Genomic DNA, 11,467 nt, shown 5'->3' on the forward strand with positions numbered 1-11,467 from the left:
CTGACTCCAGTCCTGACTATTACAATGTTCTCATCGCCAGTAACCCGCCCACCGCCCAACATAAACTTCAGTTCATCTGTAACTCTACCGCTTATATCCCATCTCTTGCCAAGTCCCTGTTACACATCATCCCCGTCCTCACTAGTCTACAGGGGAACGAAGCGAGTGGCCTGTCAGATCCTCAGTCAAACGGAATCTCTGTCTCTGCTTCCCGCCACACTTACAGACACTAGTCCTTGTATATGGGAGCTAATGGCAGCGGCCTTCCTTTGCCGGCCTTATCTAAACCTGTCATAATCTTGTCCACCTCTATTAGACCCACCACCTTCGCTCCAGGGAGAACAAGCCTAGCTTCTCCAACCTAACCTCAAAACCAGTGGGGGTTAACCCCAGGGCCACCCAGCAATTCAAAGAGAAATTTGGGCGGCACAGAGGGGTGGGACCAGAAAGAAAGGGAGAAAAAGACTTCTCTTTTAAAAAAAATATTGAAGGAGACAAACTGAGTGAAGCGTTGAGAATGCCTTGGGAACAGGCCGGGACTGTTTTGCAGTGAAGATGCCTGAGTTTTGGAGAGAGCAGAATGAGGAGTCAGCCTGAGAGCTGAGGGAGTGGCGCCACCAAATGGGGAATATCCATACTGCAGGCAGCATTCCCTCAGTGAGTTCGAGCGAGTCCGCCTCAAACCCCATCACCCCCCACGACCACCCCGTGACCTCCAATAAACCCCCTGCCGTGTCCCCACTAACATTATCCTGAATCCCAATAATACCCCGGTGTCCCCAGGAACATTATCCTGAATCCCAATAATACCCCGGTGCCCCCAATACCATTATCCTGAACCCTAATAACCCCCCATCCCAACAACATTACCCTGAACCCCAATAATTCCCCGCCCCCACTAACATTATCTTAAACACCAATAACCCCCGTCCACACTAACATTACCCTGAACCCCAATAATCTATCAGTGCCCCCAAAACATTTTCCTGAACCCCAATAACCCCTGCCCCCAATAACATTACCCTGAACCCCAATAATCCCCCAGTCCCCTCTAACATTACCCGGAACCCCAATAACCACCCCTGTTTCCCAACTAACATTATCCTGAAAGCCAATAACCCCCACATAAACCCCAATAATGGACCTTTTAATTTTCTCCTCGGATACTCCCCAGGGCTCTAATCGCCTCTCCTGGAGACAAAAAACTACATCAGAAACAACAGAAAATGCTGGAAAATCTCAGCAAGCCTGGCAGCATCTGTGGAGAGACAGACAGAGTTAATGTTTCGAGTCTCTATGACCCTTCTTCAGAGCTGCATTTAGCTTTTACAATAAACAACATCTTTGCGACTCCAAAAACTTCCTCAGCAACCTTACCCCAACCACCAAGTTCTAACTGTTGCTCCAAGTGGGAGAGCGGGGACAAACTGCTATCGCCTGACGAACTGACTAAGGTCCTTGAGTCCTTCGAGAAGTGTAAGACTCCTGGAAGCAATGGCTTACCGGCTGAGTTGTATTCGGCTCTGTGGGACTGGATCAGCCCAGACCTGCTAGAAGTGTACGAGAGTATGCTCCTGGCTGGTAGCATGTCAGAATCCATGAGGAAAGGCATCATCACCCTCATCTACAAGCACAAGGGGGAAAGAGAGGAAATTACAAATTAGCGACTCATCTCACTGTTGAATGTGGACTATAAGATTATGTCCAAGGTCATCGCCAATCGGGTCAAGTCTGCTCTGCAGTTGGTGATCCACCCTGACCAGACCTGCACTGTGCCCGGCAGGAAGATCTCGGACAGCCTTGCACTGCTCAGGGATACGATTACCTATGTACAGGACAGGGGTGTGGATACCTGCCTCATCAGCCTGGATCAGGAGAAGGCCTTTGACAGAATATTGCACACCTACATGGTGGATGTGCTCTGCAAAGTGGGGTTTGGGGAGGGAATCTGCAACTGGATCCAACTGCTCTACACTAACATCAGTAGCGCAGTCTCAAATCAATGGGTGGGAATCAGAAAGTTTTCCAATTAAATCTGGAGTCAGGCAGGGCTTCCCTCTCCTCCCTGTTCTGTTTGTGTGTTGCATAGAACCCTTTGCTGAGTCCATCAGGGCATAAGAGGAGTGACGATCCCAGGCAGTGGAGGCACTCAGGTCAAAGATTCCCTGTACATGGACGATGTCACCGTCTTCTGCTCGGATCTGCTGTCGGTGCACAGGCTGATAAACATCTGCGACCAGTTTGAACTGGCCTGGGGAGCCAAGGTAAATCATGGGAATAGTGAGGCCATGTTCTTTGGGAACTGGGCTGACTGATCCTTTGTCCCCTTCACCGTCAGGTCAGATGGCCTGAAGGTGCTGGGGATATGATTCGGAGGGACCGGGGCATGCGTTAGAAACTGGAAGGAGCGAGTGTCTATGGTGGAAAGAAAACTGGGCATGTGGCAGCGACTCTCCCTCTCCATTGCGGGTAAGAATCTGGTCAACAGGTGTGAGACACTCTCACTGTTGCTGTACGTGGCGCAGGCCTGGCCCATTCCAGACTCCTGAGCGATGGCGATCACCTGAGCCATCTTTCGCTTTATCTGGAGTTCGAAAATGGATCGTGTCCACAGGGATGCCTCTAGATAATGGGGAGAAAACGTGCCCAACATCGCCCTTATCATGATGGCCACCTTTGTGTGCGGCTGCATCAAGCTGTGTGTAGATCCTGGGTACGCAAACACCAAGTGTCACTACGTGCTGAGGTTCTACCTGTCCCCGGTGTTGCGAAGGATGGGTCTGGCTACGCTGCCGCGGAATGCTCCAAGTAGTTGGACCGTGCCGTACCACCTGTCCCTTGTGGAAAAATTTATGCAGAGAAACTCCTTTGACCACAAGTCCATCAGGCAGTGGTCGGCACGTAATGTTTTAGAGGCCCTGCAGGAAAAGGAGATGTTGGATCCTGTCCAATGGTTCTCCGAGCAGACTGTCAAAGTCATGTGGCAGAATAGTTCATCGCCAGAACTTTCCAAAAGGCACCAAGGTGCCTCCCAATCAGATCCTTCCTACACGCCAGGAGTCTCACCCTCCCTGCACCTTGCCCTCGAGGTGGCTGTGTGTGGTACGGGGGTGGCAAGAGACTTTTGTTCACCTCCTTGTGGATTGTGCCTTTACAAAGAAGGTCTGGAGAGAGATGCAGTGGTTTCTGTCGAGGTTCATCCCGAGCAGAGCTGTGTCACAGGACTCTGTGCTCTAAGGGCTGTTCCCAGGGACACACACCGAGACAAACACCAACTGCAGCTGGAGGATCATCAACTCAGTGAACAACGCTCCTTGGTCTGCAAGAAACTTGTTGGTCTTCCAGTGCAAAGAGTTGTCCCTGACCGAGTGTTGCTGACTGGCACATTCCAAGGTCCAGGACTATGTGCTGAGAGACACACTAAAGCTTGGAGCAGCCGCCGCAAAGGCGCAATAGGGAAAGGTCGCTGTCTAAGACCTTTCTGTCATAGTGCACCGAGAGACTGGGAATTGTATCGACCCCTCGGGCTGTCCGGCTCACATTGAATGTATGCAGTGAATACTAAATGTATCATAATTGTATTGAAGCACCCTCAGAGTGCAACAGGATGTATGTTGATAACTCCAATACCATTGCACTTTCCGACTGTCTGTAATGACCATATTGAAATAACTGTAATATTCATTGATTGTATTGAAGCAGCTCTCGATCCATGTCTAAAAGTTGAATTTGATTGCACTTTTTGTGATGGCGATTTAGAAATGTTTTGTAATGTTCTTCCAGATATTTAATGAATAAAGTATATTTGTCCAAAAAAATATTGTTCTCCCAGGACGAGGTCAGCCCATTGCACTTCGAGTGTGCTGACACCTGCGATGTCCCCAAATGCGGGATTCTCGACTGTAAAATTTGTGGGAGAGGGAGGACTGCATTTGCGCTCTCCTCTGATTAACTAATTCATGTCAGATTTTACTGTAACATATTTGTTCACCAACAGAGACCGTTGTTGCATTTACTACAAAGTACTCGAAAAATTAACACATAAAGGACACATGTATATGGAGAAGCAAATAGTGTTAACGTTTCGAGGTCCAAGATCGCCAACATCCGCAGTGTTTTGCTTTTATTTTAACGCTGGCATTTGTCGTCGCTCTGCACTCACTGCATTTATCATGATTTCCTCTCTGCTTGTGTACTAACGTTCATCGGCCAGCAGAGGGTGGCATAAGCAAGAGAAACGGTTTTGAGGAAGAGACGCTTTTTAAATTCATTCACCCAGAAACAAATGATTCCCCCATTGCAGCAGCGAGCTGCTTCTAAAATGTCTTTAGGCTTTTAACTCCCAATGCCAAATCGGCTCCTGAAATGATCTTTTTCATTTTTCTTTTATTATTTATTCAATTCCCTTTTGAACAGCATCTGGTTCACAGAATGTGAGGGGGCAAGATAATATCATTGTCGTCTACACAGGCTGAACACGTCAGGATCAACAGCAGAAGAGCTAAAGGATCCCCAAAAGATATTGGGCGACTGGTGCAGAATCAGGTTCAACTTCTGTCTTCATCAATTAGAGTTCATGTCATTTCGACAACACCCTCCATGCCCAAATATCCGTCCCTGGCCTGCTGCAATGTTCCAGTGAAGCTCAACGCAAACTGGAGGAACAGCACCTCATCTTCCGATTAGGCACTTATCAACCTTCCGGGCTTAACATTGAGTTCAACAACTTTAGCGCATGACCTCTCTCCCCCATCCTTAGCCCCTTTCCGATCCCCCTTTTTTCTAATAATTTGTCATTTTTAAAATATATATTTTTAAAATATATTTTCCTTTTCCCACCAATTTCTATTAATGTTAAATTTATTCCATCCATTGTTTTATCTCCAGTTTTTAGCCTATTTCGATCCCTTCCCCTCACCCCACACCCACTCGGGCCATTTGTCACTTCTTCGTCTTGCTTTCTACCCTTAATGCCACCATTAGCACATTCCTTAGATAATATCATTACCATAAAAATCCTTTGTCCCTTTGTCTATGACATGTTTGGCAATCTCTTCTTTGCCTCCACCTGTCACTGGCCCTCTATCCAGCTTCACCTGTCCCAGCCCCATCAACCAGCTTATATTTCACCTCATTTCTATTTTTCTTTAGTTCTGATGAAGAGTCATACGGACTCGACACTACAACCATATTCATCTTCGCAGATGCTGTCCGACCTGCTAAGTTTTTCCAGCTATTTTTGGTTTTTTTTACAGAATCCATAGACCACTTCATCAGCAGGTGCAGAGAAAAGGGGACGTTCTGTGATTTTTCAAATGCAGAGCTAGCAGGCAGAATTGCTGAGTTGGTGATCACATCCACTCCCATGGAAGGATTCCAGGAAGATCTGTTAGACAAGCTGAAAAGGTGTAGCATTCAAGAGCGGCTGAAGAGGATGGTTGTAAGTACAAAGCGATCCTCACAGTTTGATTAAACTTACAGGTCCAAGGTACAACCCAGTTGTTGAAGCACTCACTAGGAAACCCAAACCTAGCAGGACATGTGGTGGGTGTGGCCTTTTGCATGCACCAAGGAAATTCCCAGCTTTTCATCGATTCTGTAAGGCATGTGGCAGAAAGGGCCTTTGGCAGAGGCTGTGCACTTGAGCAAAGGCTGATGCAGCTACAAAGAGCCGTGTGCTGATCCAAACAACCCGCTTGCAACAGGTAGTTTTCAGCAATGAGGATGGCCAGCTGGTATCCTGCCAGAAACATATACACGAAGCAATTGACAAACAAGAAAATGACGATGTGCACAATGAGATGGAGTGTGAAGAGCACCTATTTCACACCGTCAATCTTATGGAAAGCATTGATGCCATCTCACCATCTGAAGTGTTTGCCAAGATTCGAATTAGCTGCCCTAAGAAAGTTGGTAAGGATTCATTATTGGTCAAGATTGACACAGGGGCAAGTGCCAACATGCTACTCCTACTAATTCTAAAAGACACATATCTGCAGACATGGCAAAACCCACTGCTGTGAAACACTCAGCATACAACAGCTCACAAATTCCATGTGCAGGATCATACTCCTGGACTGTAAGTACAGTCAATCCTCCTGGTGACACAGATGTTCTACATCATGGAGACTCTAGCCCAGAGTCTCTAGGTGTATCAGCATGTCATGACCTCACACGAGCAACAATCCATGGAATCAATCAGACCTCACAAGGCAGATCAAACTCATAAACGACGCCTGTCACCTCAGTTCATGAACTAAAAGCGAAATATCCAGGATCTTTAGACATAATTGTCAATTAAAAGTGAGCTGCAACATTACGCTTGCAGGAGAATGCAAGTCTGTCAATTGATCCAGAACATTTTGTGCAAAACAAATGCTCGCAGCTACAAGAAGAAATGGTGAAAGGTGACACTACAGAAACTGTGGAAAACGGATGGCCTGATTCAATTCAGTATCTCCACGAGCACATAAGATCATTTTGGCCATATTGGGACAAGTCAGGCACCTCCCGGTAAGTCATTTCTAAAGGCAGGCAGCCGATCAAACTGGAATCTTTATGACCTGATATTAGCTTGATCTAATGGCCCAGATGAATGAATGATTTGCACAGTGAAATCCCTAATTCTCAAATGTAGACAGACCAAGCAAGATCTACCCATTGCAATGTTACATCCAAGAGTGATACCTTTAAGTGGAATTATTCTGTAACTGGCACAGATCTTGTTAGGTCGACCAATGCATACCAATTTACGGACTCTTACCCATTCTACTGTCTCAAAGACTAGAGAGCAAGTTTTAAAACTGCACGAGAAGACGGCCAATGTCTTGATAAAAATGTGGGTACAGAGCTGCCAAGTTTACAGTTGGGACAAGTTCACGTCCAGGGGCCCACAGAAGGGTATGTGGCAACCAGCCGAGGCATCAAAGATTGGTTCAGAACCAGGGTCCTATGAAGTAATGACACAAAAAGGCACAATGGTGAGACGTAAGTGAGGAGAAATCAGATCTATTCCAGCTCCTCAACCACTGGACATTCCTATTGACTTTAGGACAAGATCCCTAATGAAACCAGAAACATTATCCAAGTCTCAGAATCGGGCAGGTCACTGTGAGCAATTAAATACACCTCCAGATAAAGTTACCATCATAGGATCTGGGTGTACCAGCAGATTGCCTTTACCCTTCAGGGACTCATAGATTCATCTGTTCTATACGCTGATGTAATGGTAACTAAACATGAACATGTATTGTAATTAGTTACACTTCTTTGGAAGGGGTTAAAGTATCTTTAAAAAGGAGGAATGCTGTAATATGCCTTTAAGAGATAGCTGCCTATCATCACTATAAGGGAAATGTGTCATGCTACCTAGCTTTAGTTTCACTTTTGATATTGAGCAGAGCACACAACAGTCAGTTCTGCTGCTGATGCCTTCAAGCTTTCTATCCATGTATATCTGTTCCCATGTTCCTCATCTCAGTAAATGAACCCACAGCATGTTTACACAATCACTTATGTGCAATTGATGCCTTTATATCATTGTAAAATCACCGACATGGAGTGCAAGATAATGTACCTGTACAGGCGAGCAAGGCTCCCCGGTGTCCCTAGGTGGTTCACACAGTGAATGAGGGGGAGAGAGCACTGTGTAAGATAATGTACAGGTGAGTGAGCCTCAGTGCAGCAACTCAGTATCTGGTTTTCTTCAATATTTGTGCATTTTCCCCTCAATTATTTTCTGTTTTATCATTTAATTTTCTTTTCCCCAGACAACGTACCAGGGAATGTTTGATATGAAATGAGAATTGTAAATCTATTTGCAAACTGTTTGTGAGCATACTGAATTGCCTCAGAATGTCATAGCCAGGCATTAAACATCATAGAACAGTGTTGCACTTTATGTGATGTCAAATTGGAACTGTCGTGTAATTTACCTTAACTTTATGAATAAAGTTTATATTTTGAAAACAATAGTATTACAGTTTCTAGTACCTGTCGAACAGGAATTGACGTTTACCTCAGTCTGGGTCATGCCTGCAGACAGACCGAAGGTGTTCTGCAAAGCGATCACCCAGTCTAAGTTTGGTATCTCCAATGTAGATGTGACATCATTGGGAGCAGCAAATGCAGTAGACCAAATTGAGGGAGTGCAAGTGAAGCACTTCTTCACTTGAAAGGAGTATTTGGGCCCTTGGACCGTGAGGAGTAGAGGGGACTAAAGGGACAGGCATTGCACCTTCTGTGATTGTATGTGAAGGTGCCATGGGAGGGGGCTGAGGTGTTGGGAATGATGGAGGACTGGACCAAGGTGTCCCAGAGGGAACAGTCCCTACGGAATGCCGACAGGGGTGGGAGATGGAGTGAGGATGCGTTTGGGGGATGGCATCATGCTGGAGTTTGTGGAAATGGCAGAATTTTTTAAATCCTCTCTGCAGCCTCCCCAGTTCCTCTATCCTTTTTAATAATAAATTGACCAGAGCCACGTGCAGTACTGTAAGTATGATCTAACCAATGTTTGAAATAAATTTTCAATTTGATCCCTTCAAAAATAAGCCCTCCTGCTTGGTTTGTTTCTCTTCAGCCTTTCCCTCCCCAGTATTGACTGACTGACTGTTTCTCTCTCTCACACACACACACACACACACACGCACACACACACACACACACACGCAAGCACACATGCACATATATAGACACATGTCATCCATTTATAAATTGTGTTTCTGATTCTGAAGTTCAAACCATTAATGCAAATTATCAACAACAGTGGGCCCAGTACTGAACCTTGTCAAATACTATTTCCCACTTTCTGCCACTCTGAATAACTACCCTCTGCTTTCTACCTGCTAGCAATCCATTCTTCCCTTCTCCGCTGACTCCATATTCTCTGACTTTATTCAGTAGCCTATTGTAAGAGGCATTGTCAAAGGCCTTTTGAAAATCCAGGTAACTTGCATCTACTACATTACCATTGTCTACTGTCGCTGTTACCTCTTCCAAAAAAATCATAACTTTGGTCAAGAGAGATTTTCCTTTTTGAAATCCATGCTAATGATTTGTTTCTTTTTGTTAGAAGTTCTTCCTCTCTCTAGTAGGGATTGCATTATTTCTTCTAGCACCAACATTAGTTGACTGATCTACTATTCCCTGGGTACATTCTGTTCTGCCTTTTTAAGAACATGAATTACATTTGCTATCTGCCAGTCCTCTAGCACTACACCTTTTCCTCAAAAACATATTTCAAATCTGCAGTAATACCTCTGCTATCTATTCCCTAGATTTATTTTAAATGTGTGGGTGTGAAACTTCTGGGCCAGGGCTTTATCCTCTTTGAGTTTGATTCGATCCCTTTTCTCTTATTTTAATTGCACTTACCTGAAAAGTTAGATCATCATTCAATATCATATCTACCTGTTCTAGCTCCCTGTTAAACACTGTAATTAAGTAATCAATTAATTTATTTAGAAAAATATACTTTATTCATAAAATATCTAAAAGGACATTACAAAACATTTCTAAATTGCCATCACAAAAGGTGCAATCAGATTAAACTTTTAAACAGGGATCATGAGGTGCATCAATACAATTAATGAATATTACAATCATTTCAATCTGTACATGACAGTCAGACAGTGCAATGGTATTGGAGTTATCAACCTACATCATGTTGCACTCTGAGGTGCTTCAATACAATAATGATACATTTAGTATTAACTACATACATTCATTGTGAGCCGTACAGCCAGAGGGGTTGAGTAATCATTTAATATTTCTGCCCTATCTCTATCCTTATCTGTGGCATTATCCTATCTATCCCTTAATGGTCCTATTTCCATCCCAGCCTTCCTATTTTTATTTATGTGCCTGAAAAATATCTTATTTTTTACCTTCCTTTTCAGAGTTTGATGTTTCAGAGTCATATCAAACAGTTGAATTTACATATTAAAGGGAAAATTAAAGGAGAATGAAAAGCTATGTGAGGAGAGGGCCATGTAAGATCTAACAGGAGTGGAAAAACATAGAAAAATAGAAGCAGGAGTAGCTCATTCGCCCTTCGAGCCTCCTCCACCATTCAATATGATCATGCCTGATCCTCCATCTCAGCGCCATAGTCTCGATCTCTCCCCAGCCCCTTTGACAACATTAGTGTCCAGATATCTACCTAATTCCTTCTTCAACATATTCAGTGAATTGGCCTTCACAGCCCTCGGTGGCAGAGAATTAACCACCCTCTGAGTGAAGAGGATTCTCCTCCTTTCAGTACTGGAGGCCTACTCTGTATCCTAAGATTGAGACCCCTTGTTCTAGACCCCGCAGCCAGAGGAAACATCATTCCTGTATCCAGCCTGTACAGCCCAGTCAGAATTTTACATGTTTCAATGAGATCCCCTCTCATTCTTCTAAACTCGTGTGAATACAGGCCCACTCGACCCAATGTCTTTTCATACGACAATCCCAGGAATCAGTCTGGTGAACCTTCGCTGCACTGCCTGTATGGCAAGTTTTCTTTCTCCGCTCAGGAGATCAAAACTGCACACAATACTCCAGGTGTGGTCTCACCAAGGACCTGTATAGCTGCAGGAAGACATACTTACCCCTGTACTCAAGTCCTCTTGCAACTGCTTGCTGCACTTGCATGCTTGCTTTCAGTGATTGGTATGCAAGGACACCCAGATCCCTTTGTACATCAACAATTCCCAATCTGACATCATTTAAATAATATTCTGTTTTTCCTTGGGAAGTGAATAACTTCACACTTATCCACGTTATACTACATCTGACATGTATTCTCCCACTCACTCAACTCGTCTAAATTGCCTTGAGGCCTCTTAACATCCTACTCCCCGCTCACATTCCTGTCTTCAAGAATCCACCAGCCATTTGTCCATAAGTCTGCTATGTAAAGTAACTGATGTTGGGGAGGCCATTTGGAATTCCACTGTCAAGTGGGTACTGTGTTAACTTGCTGGTTTTTTTTAAATTCTAAAATCTATTTTGTTCTGTTGCCTTAATAGGGGATATGTAGCTGGGAATCAGGTTAATATTAGGAATGTTAGGTGTTGGTATAGGAGTAAGTAATTTATAGTCTGAATTATGTGTTTGAAATCTTTTTTTTTGTTCATAAGTACTCTAACTTAATTTTTAAGATCTCTAAAGTCTTAGTGGACTCATTATTTCTGAATTTAGTGCACACATCTTCTCATAATAAATACAAATTGTAAAACCATTGTGATAGAGCGACCAAATTTCCCGCGGGGATGTGGTCCGCCCAGCACATATCATCTGCCATGTCATAACACCGACCTCTTGGGAACAACACTGTAAAACTACTCCAGTCTGAAAAATAACCATTCACCATACCTGTTTCTGCTGCTGAGGCAAATTCATATTCATACTGTCACTGCCCATTTCATCCCGTGGGCTTCAAATTTTCATGTTAGCCTATTATATGACTTTTTTCAAATGC

At 44.2% G+C, this 11,467-nt stretch overlaps 1 non-coding gene across 1 annotated transcript; it reads left to right on the forward strand.

Moving 5' to 3' along the window:
* Nucleotides 1–3,783: 3,783 nt before the first annotated feature.
* LOC144696213 (U1 spliceosomal RNA) lies at nucleotides 3,784–3,945 on the forward strand. Its single transcript, XR_013580125.1, has one exon. It is a non-coding gene; the product is annotated as a U1 spliceosomal RNA (small nuclear RNA).
* The last annotated feature ends 7,522 nt before the right edge of the window (nucleotides 3,946–11,467 follow it).

The sequence above is a fragment of the Cetorhinus maximus genome, chromosome 21 (genome assembly GCF_964194155.1).
Source record: "Cetorhinus maximus chromosome 21, sCetMax3.hap1.1, whole genome shotgun sequence".
Lineage (NCBI taxonomy): Eukaryota > Metazoa > Chordata > Chondrichthyes > Lamniformes > Cetorhinidae > Cetorhinus > Cetorhinus maximus.